We start from the raw sequence: 15,559 nt of genomic DNA on the forward strand, positions 1-15,559 counted from the left end.
GTACCAAATTTCAGCCGGATCGGATGAAATTTGGTTCTCTTAGAGGCTCCGCAAGCCAAATTGGGGGATCAGTTTATATGGACCCCCCAATTTGGCTTGCGGAGCCTCTAAGAGAACCAAATTTCATTCGATCCGGCTGAAATTTGGTACATGTTGTAAGTATATGGTCTCTAACAACTATGCAAAAATTGGCCCGCATCGGTTAATAATTCAATGATTAAAACCTAATTAAAGGAATAGGAAAAACAAATAGGTAATATGGGGAAAAATTTAAAAATTTTAAGCTGATTTTTGGAAGAAGGAGTGACGAAATAAATTCTGTGAAAATGAAGCAAAATACTTCGATTGAAGTAGTAGCGGCAGCACTGGTAGGCCCGAAGGTCTCTGCGGTGGAATATTAGACCCCAAGGTCTCTATGGTGGAATAGTAGGCACGAATGTCTCTATGGTGGAACAGTAGGCCCGAAGGTCTCTGCGGTGGAACAGTAGGCCCGAAGGTCTCCGTGGTGGAACAGTAGGCCCGACGGTCTCTGCGGTGGAATATTAGACCCGAAGGTCTCTATGGTGGAACAGTAGGCCCGAGGATCTCTGTGGTGGAACAGTAGTCCCAATGTTCTCTGTGGTGGAACAGTAGGCCCGAAGGTATCTGCGGTGGAACAGTAGACCCGAAGATCTCTGTGGTGGAACAATAGGCACGAAGGTCTCTGTGGTGAAACAGTAGTCCCGAAGTTCTCTGTGGTGGAACAGTAGGCCCGAAGGTCTCTGTGGTGGAACAGTAGTCCCAATGTTCTCTGTGGTGGAACAGTAGGCACGAAGGTCTCTATGGTGGAACAGTAGGCCCGAAAGTCTCTGTGGTGGAACAGTAGGCCCGAAGGTCTCGTGGAGGAACAGTAGTCCCGAAGGTCTCTGTGGTAGAACAGTAGGCCCGAAGGTCTCTGTGGTAGAACAGTAGGTCCGAAGGTGTCTGTGATGGAACAGTAGGCCCGAAGGTCTCCGTGGTGGAATAGTAGGCCCCAAGGTCTCTATGTTGGAACAGTAGACCCGAAGATCTCTGTGGTGGAACAGTAGGCCCGAAAGTCTCTGTGGTGGAACAGTAGGCCCGAAGGTCTCTATGGTGGAACAGTAGGCCCGAAGGTCTTTGTGGTGGAACAGTATGCCCGAAGGTCTCTGTGGTGGAACAGTAGGCACGAAGGTATCTGTGGTGGAACAGTAGGCAGGAAGGTCTCTGTGGTGGAACAGTAGGCCCAAAGGTCTCTGTGGTAGAACAGTAGGCCCGAAGGTCTCTATGGTTGAACAGTAGGCCCGAAGGTATCTGCGGTGGAACAGTAGGCCCGAAGGTCTCTATGGTGGAATATAAACCCCGTAGGTCTCTGCGGTGGAACAGTAGGCCCGAAGGTCTCTGTGTTAAAACAATAGGCCCGAAAGTCTCTGTGGTGGAATAGTAGGCCCGAAGGTCTCTGTGTTAAAACAATAGGCCCGAAGGTCTCTGTGGTGGAATATTAGACCCGAAGGTCTCTATGGTGGAACACAAGGTTGACATTTTGGTCCGATCAGACCAAAATTGGTCCAAAAAATTATTAATTTTTAAAGTTGGTCCGATGGTCGGACCAAATGGAATTTGGTCCATTTTCGTCAAATCGGTAATTTTTTAAAAAATTTCTATAGCAATAACATTTTGACAAAATTTTCTGTAGAAATAAGATTTTGACAGAAATCTCTATAGAAATAAAATTTTAACAAAACTTTCTATAGAAATAAAATTTTTACGTCGCTTTCTATAGAAGTAAAATTGTGACAAAATTTTCTATATAAATAAAATTTTCAAAAATTTTCGATAGAAATAAAATTTTGACAAAATGTTCTATAGAAATAAAATTTTGACAAAATGTTCTATAGAAATAAAATTTTGACAAAATTTTCTACAGAAAAAAAATTTTGACAAAATTTTCTATACAAATAAAATTGTGACAAAATTTTCTATAGAAATAATATTTTGACAAAATTTTCTATAGAAATTAAATTGTGACAAAATTTTCTATATAAATAAATTTTTCAAATAGAAAAAAATATTTACAAAATTTTCTATAGAAAAAAATTTGACGGCATTTTATATAGAAATAAAATTTTCAAATAGAAAAAAATATTTACAAAATTTTCTATGGAAGAAAATTTTTGACATTTTCTATAGAAATAAAATGTTGATAAAATTTTCTGTAGAAATAAAATTTTTACAAAATTTTCTATAGAAAAAAATTTTGACGACATTTTCTATTGAAATAAAATTTTGATAAAATTTTCTATGGAAATAAAATTTTGACGACATGTTCTATAGAAATAAAATTTTGACAAAATTTTCTATCGAAATAAAATTTTGACGACATGTTCTATAGAAAATTTTGACAAAATTTTCTATAGAAATAAAATATTGATAAAATTTCCTGTAGAAACAAAATTTTGATAACATTTTCTATAGAAATAAAATTTTGACAAAGTTTTCTATAGAAATAAAGTTTTCACAAAATTTTCTATAGAAATAAAATTTTGACAAAATTTTCTATAGAAATAATATTTTGACAAAATTTTGATAAAATTTTCTATTTTTCTATATCGGACCATAATCGCCATAATCTGGGGTTATATAAAATTGTATCGTATCATTAATTTAATAATAGGTAATTTAGTCTTTAATATGATTCGAATAACAAACTGCCTACCTAAAATCTACATGCACAACGTTTCCATATTACCCTATTAACTACTATTAAAGCTGAATTCGATAAGATTAAAGACGCTTCTAATTGCCATGATAAAAACGTAATAATTCAGTAATTTGAGGTAGGTTATTAATAGTCACTATGACATAAATTTTATATTTACCCACTGATTTGTTATCAGTATAAAATATTTCCGAGAATTTATATTTATGCTTCACTACAATTTTGACGATATTCAGATATGCAGTTCGGCAACTCTTTGTTAAAAAATAAATTTAATCTTGGCGACTACAGTACTTAATAATGGTCTCAATACTTTGATATTTCCCAAAAGATTTGAACTTTAACAATATTTACCCAATGATTTGTTATCAGTATTAAATACTTCCAATTTATGCTTCACTAATATTATGACGATATTCGGATATAGTTCGGCTAGTCTTTAATAAAAAAATAAATTTAATCTTAATAAAAAATGATTTGAACTTTAAAAATATTTGACATTTCACAATATAACGGAATTGAATTCTTTACCACGAGTTGTGACTTGGATTCTATGGTAATTGAAGAGTGTCATATAGGAACTCATTACATCCTAGGATTTGGTATTGCTTGTGGTAATGAGATAAGATATTTACTTCAACTACGAACTTTTTTGCGGGGCAGAGATGCTCTTTGCACTTTCAGTTCCAGTTAACAGTTTCTATATAGCCCTAGTGGTGGGTCCAGGATATAAGAGGGTTGCCTTTTATATGGCGGGATTGAGCAACCCTAGTTTTAGAATCTGCCTACTAATGACAGCTCCTTCCTAAAGCTTGACCGTTTAAACAGTCAGAAAATTTTGAGATACGAGCGATATTTGTGTTGTTTACTTAAAAGATTCAGCTCACCCAAAAAATTAAATATTGAACATTTTCCTGCGATTTCTTTCGACATGGATTAACTCAAAAAAAGTCCATCGATGAACTTAGATCAATTTTTTGGCGATGAAGATCTATTTAATGTTTTGGAACCGTTTGAGCAACTCGTTTGCATTGATATCTTCTTCTATAGATTTTTTTTTTAATTTTATTTCTATAGAAAATTTTGTCAAAATTTTATTTCTATAGAAATTAAAAAAAAAAAAAAAATGATTTCTATAGAAAATTTTGTCAAAATTTTTTTTCTATAGAAAATTTTGTCAAAATTTTTTTTCTATAGAAAATTTTGTCAAAGTTTTATTTCTATAGAAAATTTTATCAAAATTTAATTTCTATAGGAAGTTTTGTCAAAATTTTATTTCTATAGAAAATTTTGTTAAAATTTTATATCTATAGAAAATTTTGTCAAAATTTTCTTTTTATAGAAAATTTTGTCAAAATTTTATTTTTATAGAAAATTATGCTTCTATAGAAAATTTTTTCAAAATTGTATTTCTATAGAAAATGTTTTGACAACATTTTCTATAGAAATTATTTCTATAGAAATTTGTATTTATATAGAAAATGTTGTCAAACATTTATTTCTATAGAAAATTTTGTTAACATTTTATATTTATAGACGATTTTGTTAAAACTTTATTTCTATAGAAAATTTTGTCAAAATTTTATTTCTATAGAAAATTTTGTCAAAATTTTATTTCTATAGAAATTTTTATTTCTATAGAAAATGTTGTCAAAATTTTATTTCTATAGAAAATTTTGTAAAAATTTTATTTCTCTAGAAAATTTTGTCAAAATTTTATTTCTCTAGAAAATTTTTTGTCAACATTTTATTTCTATAGAAAATTTAATGAAAATTTTATTCCTACAGAAAATTTTGTCAAAATTTTATTTCTATAGAAAATTTTGTCAAAATTTTATTTCTATAGAAAATTTTGTCAAAATTATATTTCTATAGAAAATTTTGTCAAAATTTTAGTTCTATAGAAAATTTTCTCAAAAATTTATTTCTATAGAAAATTTTGTCAAAATTTTATTTCTATAGAAAATTTTGTCAAAATTTTATTTCTATAGAAATTTTTGTCAAATTTTTATGTCTATAGAAAATTTTGTCAAAGTTTTATTTCTATAGATAATTTTATCAAAATTTAATTTCTATAGAAAATTTTGTCAAAATTTTATTTCTATAGGAAGTTTTGTCAAAATTTTATTTCTATAGAAAATTTTGTTAAAATTATATATCTATAGAAAATTTTGTCAAAATTTTATTTTTATAGAAAATTTTGTCAACATTTTATTTTTATAGAAAATTTTGCTTCTATAGAAAATTTTGTCAAAATTGTATTTTTATAGAAAATGTTGTCAAAATTTTATTTCTATAGAAAATTTTGTCAAATCTTTATTTCTTTAGAAAATTTTGTCAAAATTTTATTTTTATAGAAAATGTTGCTTCTATAGAAAATTTTGTTAAAATTTTATTTCTATAGAAAATTTTGTCAAAATTTTGTTTCTATAGAAAATTTTGTCAAAATTTTATTTCTATAGAAAATTTTGTCAAAATTTTATTTCTATAGAAAATTTTCTCAAATTTTTATTTCTAAAGAAAATTTTGTCAAAATTTTCTCTCTATAGAAAATTTTCTCAAAATTTTATTTCTATAGAAATTTTCTCAAAATTTTAGATCTATAGAAAATTTTCTCAAAAATTTAATTTCTATAGAAAATTTGTCAACATTTTTTTTCTATAGAAATTTTTGTCAAATTTTTATTTCTATAGACAATTTTGTCAAAATTTTATTTCTATAGAAAATTTTGTCAAAATTTTATTTTTATAGCAAATATTGTCAAAATTTTATTTCCATAGAAAATTTTGTCAAAATTTTGTTTCTGTCAAACGTTACAGTGTTTAGTTCACATCCAAAACACAGAATTCGGATAACTCCTTAAGAAATGATGCAATTTGAGTGCAACGGCTGTTGAAATGTTGGACATCCGTCCTATGACAATCCCACAATAATAATTCATCGCTTCTGCGCCAATAAAAAAGAGCATTTTCACAACTTTTTTGGCGAAGCTTTTTGTTTGCTGGGATGATAATCATATTTGATAGTTAAGGTGATTTCCTGCAGTGATTTCCTAAGATTTAATAACTTGCCATTAGATATTAAAAAAATACGATCGATAACATTTCATTTATGCAAGATAGCGGTATGTAGTAATTACGGCATTAACAGTTTTGCCATAACGAAATGCGTTATTGCCCATGAATGTAATCTATGGTCATATAAAAGAATTTTTCCAACCGATATTTGGAATTTCTAAAAGCCTACAAATATGAATGAACCTACATCAATTTTTACCCATAGTTATTATTAATTTCTGTTGTTATTTCCTAATGCTCTACCGCGCCCACACTCTGTGGATTATGTCCCCTCTCATTAGCTTTTTGTTTGACCACAACTATGCCGCATAGTTTCATATCAAATGAATGGCATGAATGAATATAAATAAAAGAGTGCTCAGCCAGTAGGGCCTGGCTTACAATTTGTTGTTAATTAGAAAGGCCTTATAATCTGGGCAATAACCCCTATATATAGTCTCTGTTAAATAATTAATATATAGAAAATTTTGTCAAAATTTTATTTCTATAGAAAGATTTGTGAATATTTTATTTCTATAGAAAATTTTGTCAAAGTTTTATTTCTATAGAAATTTTCTCAAAATTTTATTTCTATAGAAAATTTTGTTAAAATTTTATTTCTATAGAAAATTTTGTTAAAATTTTATTTCTATAGAAATTTTTGTCAAAATACTATTTTTATAGAATATTTTGTTAAAATTTTATTTCTATAGAAAATTTGTGAAAGTTTTATTTCTATACAAAATTTTGTCAACATTTTATTTCTATAGAAAATTTTGTCAAAATTTTATTTCTATAGAAAATTTTGTCAAAATTGTATATCTATAGAAAATTTTGTCTAAATTTTATTTCTATAAAAAAATTTTTCAAAATTTTATTTCTATAGAAAATTTTGTCAAAATTTTATTTCTATAGAAAATTTTGTCAAAATTTTATTTCTATAGAAAATTTTGTCAAAATTTTATTTCTATAGAAGATTTTGTCATAATTTTATTTCTATAGAAACTTTTGTCAAAATTTAATTTCTATACAAAATTTTGTCAAAATTTTATTTCTATAGAAAATTTTGTCAACATTTTTATACCCTTCACCACTACTGTGGTACAGGGTATAATAAGTTTGTGCATTTGTATGTAACGCCAAGAAAGAAAAGTCTGAGACCCATCGTTTGTATACCGATCGTCTTAGAATTAAATTCTGAGTCGATTTAGCGATGTCCGTCTGTCTGTCTGTTGGTGTATTTTTGTGTGCAAAGTACAGCTCGCAGTTTTGATCCGATTGTCCTAAAATTTGGTATAGGGTCCTGTTTCGGCTCAAAGACGATCCCTATTGAAAAATCGGTTCAGATTTAGATATAGCTGCCATATATATTTTTCACCGATCTGGTCATAATTGGCGTGTATATCAACCGATCTTCTCAAATTCCGTACATCCGAATATTTTATGAGTCTCGAAAAACTTGCAAAATATCAGCCAAATCGGTTCAGATTTAGATATAGCTCCATATATAGCTTTCGCCCGATTTACACTCAAATAACCGCAGAGGCCAATTTTTTGCTCCGATTTAGTTGAAATTTTGCAATAGGAGTACAATTAGTAGTGTAGTCAAGTGTGCCAAATTTTATTTAGATATAGCTCCCATATATATCATTCGTTCGATTCACACTCATATGACCACAGAGTCCAATTTTTTGCTCCGATTTAGTTGACATTTTGCACAGGGAGTAGAATTAGCATTGTAGCTATGCGTGCCAAATTTTGTTGAAATCGGTTTAGATTTAGATATAGCTCCATATATAGCTTTCGCCCGATTTACACTCAAATGACCGTAGAGGCCAATTTTTTGCTCCGATTTAACTGAAATTTTGCACAGGGAGTAGAATTAGCATTGTAGCTATGCGTGCCAAATTTGGTTGAAATCGGTTCAGATTTAGATATAGCTCCCATATATAGCTTTCGCCCGATTTACACTCATATGACCACAGAGTCCAATTTTTTGCTCAGATTTAGTTGAAATTTTGCACAGGGAGTAGAATTAGCATTGTAGCTATGCGTGCCGAATTTGGTTGAAATCGGTTCAGATTTAGATATAGCTCCCATATATAGCTTTCGCCCGATTTACACTCATTTGCCCACAGAGGACAATTTTTTGCTCCGATTTAGTTGCAATTTTGCACAGGGAGTAGAATTAGCATTATAGCTATGCGTGTCAAATTTGGTTGAAATCGGTTCAGATTTAGATATAGCTCCCATATATAGCTTTCGCCCGATTTACACTCAAATGACCACAGAGGCCAATTTTTTGCTCCGATTTAGTTGAAATTTTGCACAGGGAGTAGAATTAGCATTGTAGCTATGCGTGCCAAATTTGGTTGAAATCGGTTCAGATGTAGATATAGCTCCCATATAAAGCTTTCGCCCGATTTACACTCATATGACCACAGAGGCCAATTTTTAACTCCGATTTAGTTGAAATTTTGAACAGGGAGTAGAATTAGCATTGTATCTATGCGTGCCAAATTTGGTTGAAATCGGTTCAGATTTAGATATAGCTCCCATATATATGTTTTTCTGATTTCGACAAAAATGGTCAAAATACCAACAATTTCCTTGTAAAATCGCCACTGCTTAGTCGCAAAGTTGTAAAAATGACTCTAATTTTCCTAAACTTATAATACATATATATCGAGCGATAAATCATAAATAAACTTTTGCGAAGCTTCCTTAAAATTGCTTCAGATTTAAATGTTTCCCATATTTTTTTACTAGCATTGTGTTCCACCCTAGTGCATTAGCCGACTTAAATTTTGAGTCTATAGATTTTGTAGAAGTCTATCAAGTTCTGTCCAGATCGAGTGATATTTAAATGTATGTATTTGGGACAAACCTTTATATATAGCCCCCAACACATTTGACGGATGTGATATGGTATCGAAAATTTAGATCTACAAAGTGGTGCAGGGTATAATATAGTCGGCCCCGCCCGACTTTAGACTTTCTTTACTTGTTTTCTATAGAAAATTTTTTCAACATTTTATTTGTATAGAAAATGTTGTCAAAATCTTATTTCTATAGAAAATGTTATTTCTATAGAAAATTTTATCAAAATATAACTTTGTAAAATATAATCTCTCGCTGAAGATGATCACCGATGGTGTATCGAAATATTCGAGAACAGCAATATTTCAATAAAAAAGTAATGAAAAACAACAGCACCAGCATTTTTCACTAGTCCATGACCTCAAGCCAAACGAATAATCCCAAAATTGTAAAATTTTATTTCTACAGAAAATTTTATTAAAATTTATTTCTATAAGAAATTTTGTCAACATTTTATTTCTATGGAAAAATTTGCCAACATTTTATTTCTATGGAAAATTTTGCCAAAATTTTATTTCTATAGAAAATTTGAAGTTTGCAACAAAATTTGCTTGTTTTCTTTAAACGAAGTTTTTTGTGTGCATTACACACTGATGTATAAATAGACCTCTTTATGTGTATGCATTACTTGTGTACTAATGGCTAAAGCGACAATTATGAGTTGATGCACTCAGTGCTACCTGGCCCAGTGGATGTGGTTTACAAAACAGAAGATCCGTGATTCTATGCTTTGTCCCGGAAAATGTCATAGTTGAAAAAAAAATGATATTGCCTTTAAAATTTAGAAGTCCAAGTTAAATTCATAGCTTCTGCGCCAATTTTACACAACCTCCGGATCCAAAAAGAAGATTTTCACAACTTTTCTTGGCGACGCTTCTTTTTGCTGGGATATTTACAATGAAAATATTTACCTCCCACAAACCTAAGTCCTATACGATAACTTTTCGGCAAACATTTTTCTTCTTTCATGTATAATTTTTGGTAGCCAAAATTCCATATAAATGTTGCCGTATAAAATTCCACGCTGGTTTTTGTATAGCTGTAAAGGATTTTATCTGTAAATGGTGGGGGGACCACCATCAAGACCTACTGTGATTATAGATATGAAAGTGGTCAATACAAGTGGTGCCATATACCATACACGCTTTATGCGTTTATGGCAATTTAAGTGCTTTTATTTGGTGCATTTATAATAATCAATGCTTCCATTGGGAATAATTTATAACAAATATAAAACAATAAGTGGTCGCGCTGTGAGAAAAAAATAATACCAAAGGCCAATATATTGATGTTATGCAATTTTAATGTTAAATAAAAGTTAAACAAATAATAAACAAAAATTATATTAATTATAGACTGTAGGTTTTAATATGACAAATAAAATTACCATATTTTTAATGTGTATTACACAGCAAAATATAATAATAAATAATTGCAGATCCCATTCCACATATAAGAATTTTTTTAATTTAAATTTTTTTTTTATATAAAATAATATCTAACACAATAATTTGTTAGTCTCGCGAACACGGTTGCCACAGTTAGTAGAATTCTACCCAAAATGGTAGATGTTTTACTGTTTGGTAGATTGTTAGAATTATTGATGTTTTGGTAGATTTTGCCAAATATTCCTAGAAATAAAATTTTGACAAAACTTCTATAGTAATAAAATTTAGACAAAATTTTCTATAGAACTAAAATTTAGACAAAATTTTCTATAGAAATAAAATTTAGACAAAATTTTCTATAGAAATACAATTTTGACAAAATTTTCTATAGAAATAAAAGTTTGACAAAATTTTTTATAGAAATAAAATTTTGACAACAAATTTTTCTTTTGGTAGATTTTGCCAAATATTCCTAGAAATAAAATTTAGACAAAATTTTCTATAGAAAAAAAATTTTGATAATTTTTTTTTTACATAATTTTCTATAGAAACACAATTTTCTATAGAAATACAATTTTGGTAAAATTATCTATAGAAATAAAATTTTGACAAAATTTTCTATGGAAATAAGATATTGATAAAATTTTCTATAGAAATAAAATTTTGACAAAATGGTAGATTTTTTACTGTTTGGTAGATTGGTAGAATTATGTATGTTTTGGTAGATTTTGCCAAATATTCCTCTAACTCAAAGGTACATTCCTCCAACTAAGAGGTACATCACAAGTTTTCTATAGAAATAAAATTGTGACAAAATTTTCTATAGAAATAAAATGTTGACAAAAATTTTATAGAAATGATATTTGACAAAATTTTCTATAGCAATAAAATTTTGACAAAATTTTCTATAGAAATAAGATATAGATAAAATTTTCTATAGAAATAAAATTTACAGAAAATTTTTTATAGAAATAAAATTTACAGAAAATTTTCTATAGAAATAAAATTTTTAGAAAATTTTTTATAGAAATAAAATTTTGATAAAATTTTCTATAGAAATAAAATGTTTATAAAATTTTCTATAGAAATAAAATTTAAAAAAAAATTCGTATAGAAATAAAATTTAAAAAAAAAAATTTCTATAAAAATAAAATGTTGATAAAATTTTCTATAGAAATAAAATTTTCAGAAAAATTTTTTATAGAAATCAAATTTTGATCAAATTTTTTATAGAAATCAAATTTTGATAAATTTTTTATAGAAATAAAATTTTGACAAAATTTTCTATAGAAATAAAATTTTGACAAAAATTTCTATAGAAATAAAATTTTGACAAAATTTTCTATAGAAATAAAATTTTGACAAAATTTTCAATAGAAATAAAATTTTGACAAAAGTTTTTATAGATATGAAATTTTGACAAAATTTTCTAAGAAATAAAATTTTGACAAAATTTTCTATAGAAATGAAATTTTCACATAATTTTCTATAGAAATAAAATTTTGACAAAATTTTCTATAGAAATAAGATATTGATAAAATTTTCTATAGAAATAAAATTTTGACAAAATTTTCTATAGAAATAAAATTTTAACAAAAATTTCTATAGAAATAAAATTTTGACAAAAATTTCTATAGAAATAAAATATTTTTAAAATTTTCTATAGAAATAAAATTTTGGCAAAATTTTTATAGAAATAAAATTTTCACAAAATTTTCTATAGAAATAAAATTTTGACAAAATTTTCTATAAAAATAAAATTTTGACAAAATTTTTTATAGAAATAAAATTTTGACAAAATTTTCTATAGAAATAAAATTTTGACAAAATGGTAGATTTTTTACTGTTTGGTAGATTGGTAGAATTATTGATGTTTTGGTAGATTGTGCCAAATATTCCTCTAACTCTAAGGTAAATTCCTCCCACTAAGAGGTACATCACAAGTTTTCTATAGAAATAAAATTTTGACAAAATTTTGTATAGAAATAAAATTTTGACAAAATTTTCTATAGAAATAAGATATTGATAAAATTTTCTATAGAAATAAAATTTTGACAAAATTTTCTATAGAAATAAAATTTTGACAAAATTGTCTATAGAAATAAAGTGTTTATAAAATTTTGTATAGAAAAAAATTTTTGAAATAAAATTTTTTATAGCAATAAAATTTTGACAAAATTTTCTATAGAAATAAGATATAGATAAAATTTTCTATAGAAATAAAATTTACAGAAAATTTTTTATTGAAATAAAATTTGCAGAAAATTTTCTATAGAAATAAAATTTTCAGAAAATTTTTTATAGAAATAAAATTTACAGAAAATTTTCTATAGAAATAAAATTTTCAGAAAATTTTTTATAGAAATAAAATTTTTAATAAAATTTCCTATAGAAATAAAATGTTGATAAAATTTTCTATAGAAATAAAATTTAAAAAAAAATTTCTATAGAAATAAAATGTTGATAAAATTTTCTATAGAAATAAATTTTTGCCAAAATTTCTATAGAAATAAAATTTTGACAAAATTTTCTATAGAAATAAAATTTTGAAAAAATTTTTTATAGACATTTTTGAAAAAAAAAAATTTATAGAAATAAAATTTTGACAAAATTTTCTGTAGAAATAACATTTTGACAAAATGTTCTATCGAAATAAAATCTTGACAAAATTTTCTATACAAATAACATTTTGACAAAATTTTCTGTAGAAATAACATTTTGCCAAATTTTTCTATAGAAATAAAGTGTTTATAAAATTTTGTATAGAAAGAAAAATTTTGACAAAATTTTCTATTGAAATAAAAATTTGCCAAATTTTTCTATAGAAATAAAATTTTGACAAAATTGTCTATAGAAACAAAAATTTTGACAAAATTTTCTATAGAATTAAAATTTTGTAATAAAATTTTAACAAAATTTTCTATAGAAATATAATTTTGAAAATTTTTTCTATAGAAATAAAATTTTAATAAAATTTTCTATAGAAATAAAATTTTGACAAATTTTTCTATAGAAATAAAATTTTGACAAAATTTTCTATAAAAAATAATTTTTGATAAATTTTCTATAGAAATAAAATTGTGACAAAATTTTCTATAGAAATAAAATTGTGACTAAATGAAATCGATGGTAGTCAAAGTTAGAATCCAATCTATATTTAATCATGTAGAAAATCGATTTTTTCGGATTTATTTGCAACTTTTTTTGTTTATGATTTTATCGGATATATAATTAATACATATTTTTTTCTTTTATTATAGAAACTGTTCCAATGATATCTAATCTCATGTGGTAAGTTTTATAAATCGTCCTTTTTAAGCTAAATGGGCCGAGCCCATATATCATAAGTAAAGCATTCAGCAGTATGGTCGCGCAACAGTTTTCATTCGATGATACTTTTGTGGTACTAAATGTGCCACCTTTTGCATTTTCGAATTTAGAGGCCTAAAATTTTTATCGATTACTACACACAAAAAAAATTTTCTGATTCAATCACGAAATTAATGGATCCAATTAATTTTTAATTGAAATGTCTTCAATCACACAAATGATAATATCAATTAAAAAATTAATTGAAGGTCAATTAAAAAGTTAATTGATCCAATTAAAAAAATAATTGATACTATTATTTTTGTGATTGATTTTTGTTTCAATTAAAAAATTTGTTGAATCAATTAAATTTTTAATTGTATATTTTTTAAAACTCAATTAAAATTTTAATTGGAAAAATGTTCGTGAAATTTTTTTGTGTGTAGTGTGCGATTACTAGCGATTCATTGTAAAGGCACCCATCATATTTGAAATTTAAAGTTTTTAAAATTGAGTTCAAAGTTCAGCAAAAAAATTTACAGCATCAAAGGAATTAATGAAAAAGTGCTACACAATGGCAATATAGTGGCACAAAAATTATAAAAGTATGACATTTAGTGTTCAAAGTGGCTCAAAAGTGTCATCGCTTGAAAATTTCAAAAATTTTAAATTAAAATGCTACAATATTATCAATGGTAGTCCTTAATGGGTTAAGAGTTATTGTTAAAATTGAAATCATTGCATACTTTTGGGCGGTATGAAATAATTGCATACTTTAGGCGGTATATGCTGTTCTAAAGGATGACATTTGGCCATAAAAGGATCTACTTCACATTTTCAAATCAAATTTGACTTTCGATTTTTTTTGTTAACAGTCGATTGGCCAACAAATCGAATTTGAAGAGTGCGAAAATTCGTCTTTAATTTTTCGACCATTTTTCTTTTTTACAAAAAGTCTTTTGTTTAACTTCTGCAATATTTGGCTACGATATGAAATCTTTAAACCCTACACTTTCAAATTACCACACATTTTCCAACAAAATTTAAAAACTTTTATCATCTTCAAACTTCCTCTTTCTCGGCTTCCATAAAATTATATAATGAGAATAATTATGAAATGTGAGGTTTTTGGTTTCTATGTCCTATAAGTTTGAATTAAAACCACAAAGCCTTTTGTGTGCTTTGCAAAAAAAAAAAAAAATTGCAGAATAGCAAAAAAAGACTCATTATTTTTTTGCTAATAACTCCAGCTCCATCACTAGAACTTCCGAACAATTGTGACCTTCATGTATCTTCACAGCATGTGGCTCATGCACCAATGTGTAAATTGTCTCCTTGGTCATAGTTTTGCTGATGTGGCCAATTTAACACTGGGATGAGTATGATGGCAGATATTTCGGTCAAGGACTATAGAGACACAGAAACTAATTTAAGTTTTAGATGTCATGTCATGCCTAGTCTCTCATTGCCCACCTTTATTCTTTCATTCTTTCAGCAATGCATAGTATAACTTTTAACTTTTTGGTCTATGGAAGCGAAACATGGAAAAGTATATGCCCTGAAAGTCATTCATATCTATATATGGGATATAAAGAAGACAATTCTTCAACATTGAAGAAACTCGAATTCTGAGTATCTTTCATGGATTTTGAATTTTCCCACTAGCAACCAATAAAATAGAATAAGAAATTCTTTTGGATATCCAAAATGCAACTGTATAATTCAAACTACTTGACATTAAAAAGAAATACAATACAAAATACCAAAAAGAAGCAGTTAACCAAAGCTCTACACTAGTGGAAGAGAAAAGGAAAATAGAACTTTTCAAATAACTACTATATCCGTTTCCTGTTTTTTTTCAAAAGTTTAACGTAGATCCCCTCTGTTTTATGATGCCACTAACGTCATTGCTGTATTTATTTAAGTGAAAAAGGTGAAATGCCAGCAACTCTTACTTAATTGATGCTCTTCTACATAGTATTGCATACTTTTAGGATGTTCCGCTGTGGCATACTTTTAGGATACTCAATTTGGAGCATTGTTGTTGTTGCTGAATTTTCTAAGAAAATGGAAAACAAGAAACTAAAATGACAAAGACTTTTTAGTTTCTATAACAATAGAGTTGTTTCTGTATAATTCTTCCCAAATGAACTTTCATTTTCATTCTTTGGCTTTATACTGTTCTCATAAATTACTTTGATATTAGGAAT

General features: G+C 27.1%; 1 protein-coding gene across 5 annotated transcripts in view; it reads left to right on the forward strand.

Annotated features, from left to right (window-relative positions):
- The window catches only part of LOC142223555 (beta-1,4-glucuronyltransferase 1), a 313,449-nt gene that overhangs the window by 22,987 nt on the left and 274,903 nt on the right, over positions 1-15,559 (forward strand). For all 5 annotated transcript variants that reach the window (XM_075293434.1, XM_075293436.1, XM_075293435.1 and 2 more), the window contains one exon: positions 13,301-13,331. The gene's annotated coding sequence lies outside the window, so the exon portion shown is untranslated. The remainder of the gene's footprint in view (positions 1-13,300; positions 13,332-15,559) is intronic.

The sequence above is a fragment of the Haematobia irritans genome, chromosome 2, assembly GCF_050003625.1.
Source record: "Haematobia irritans isolate KBUSLIRL chromosome 2, ASM5000362v1, whole genome shotgun sequence".
In the NCBI taxonomy this organism is placed as follows: Eukaryota; Metazoa; Arthropoda; class Insecta; order Diptera; family Muscidae; genus Haematobia; species Haematobia irritans.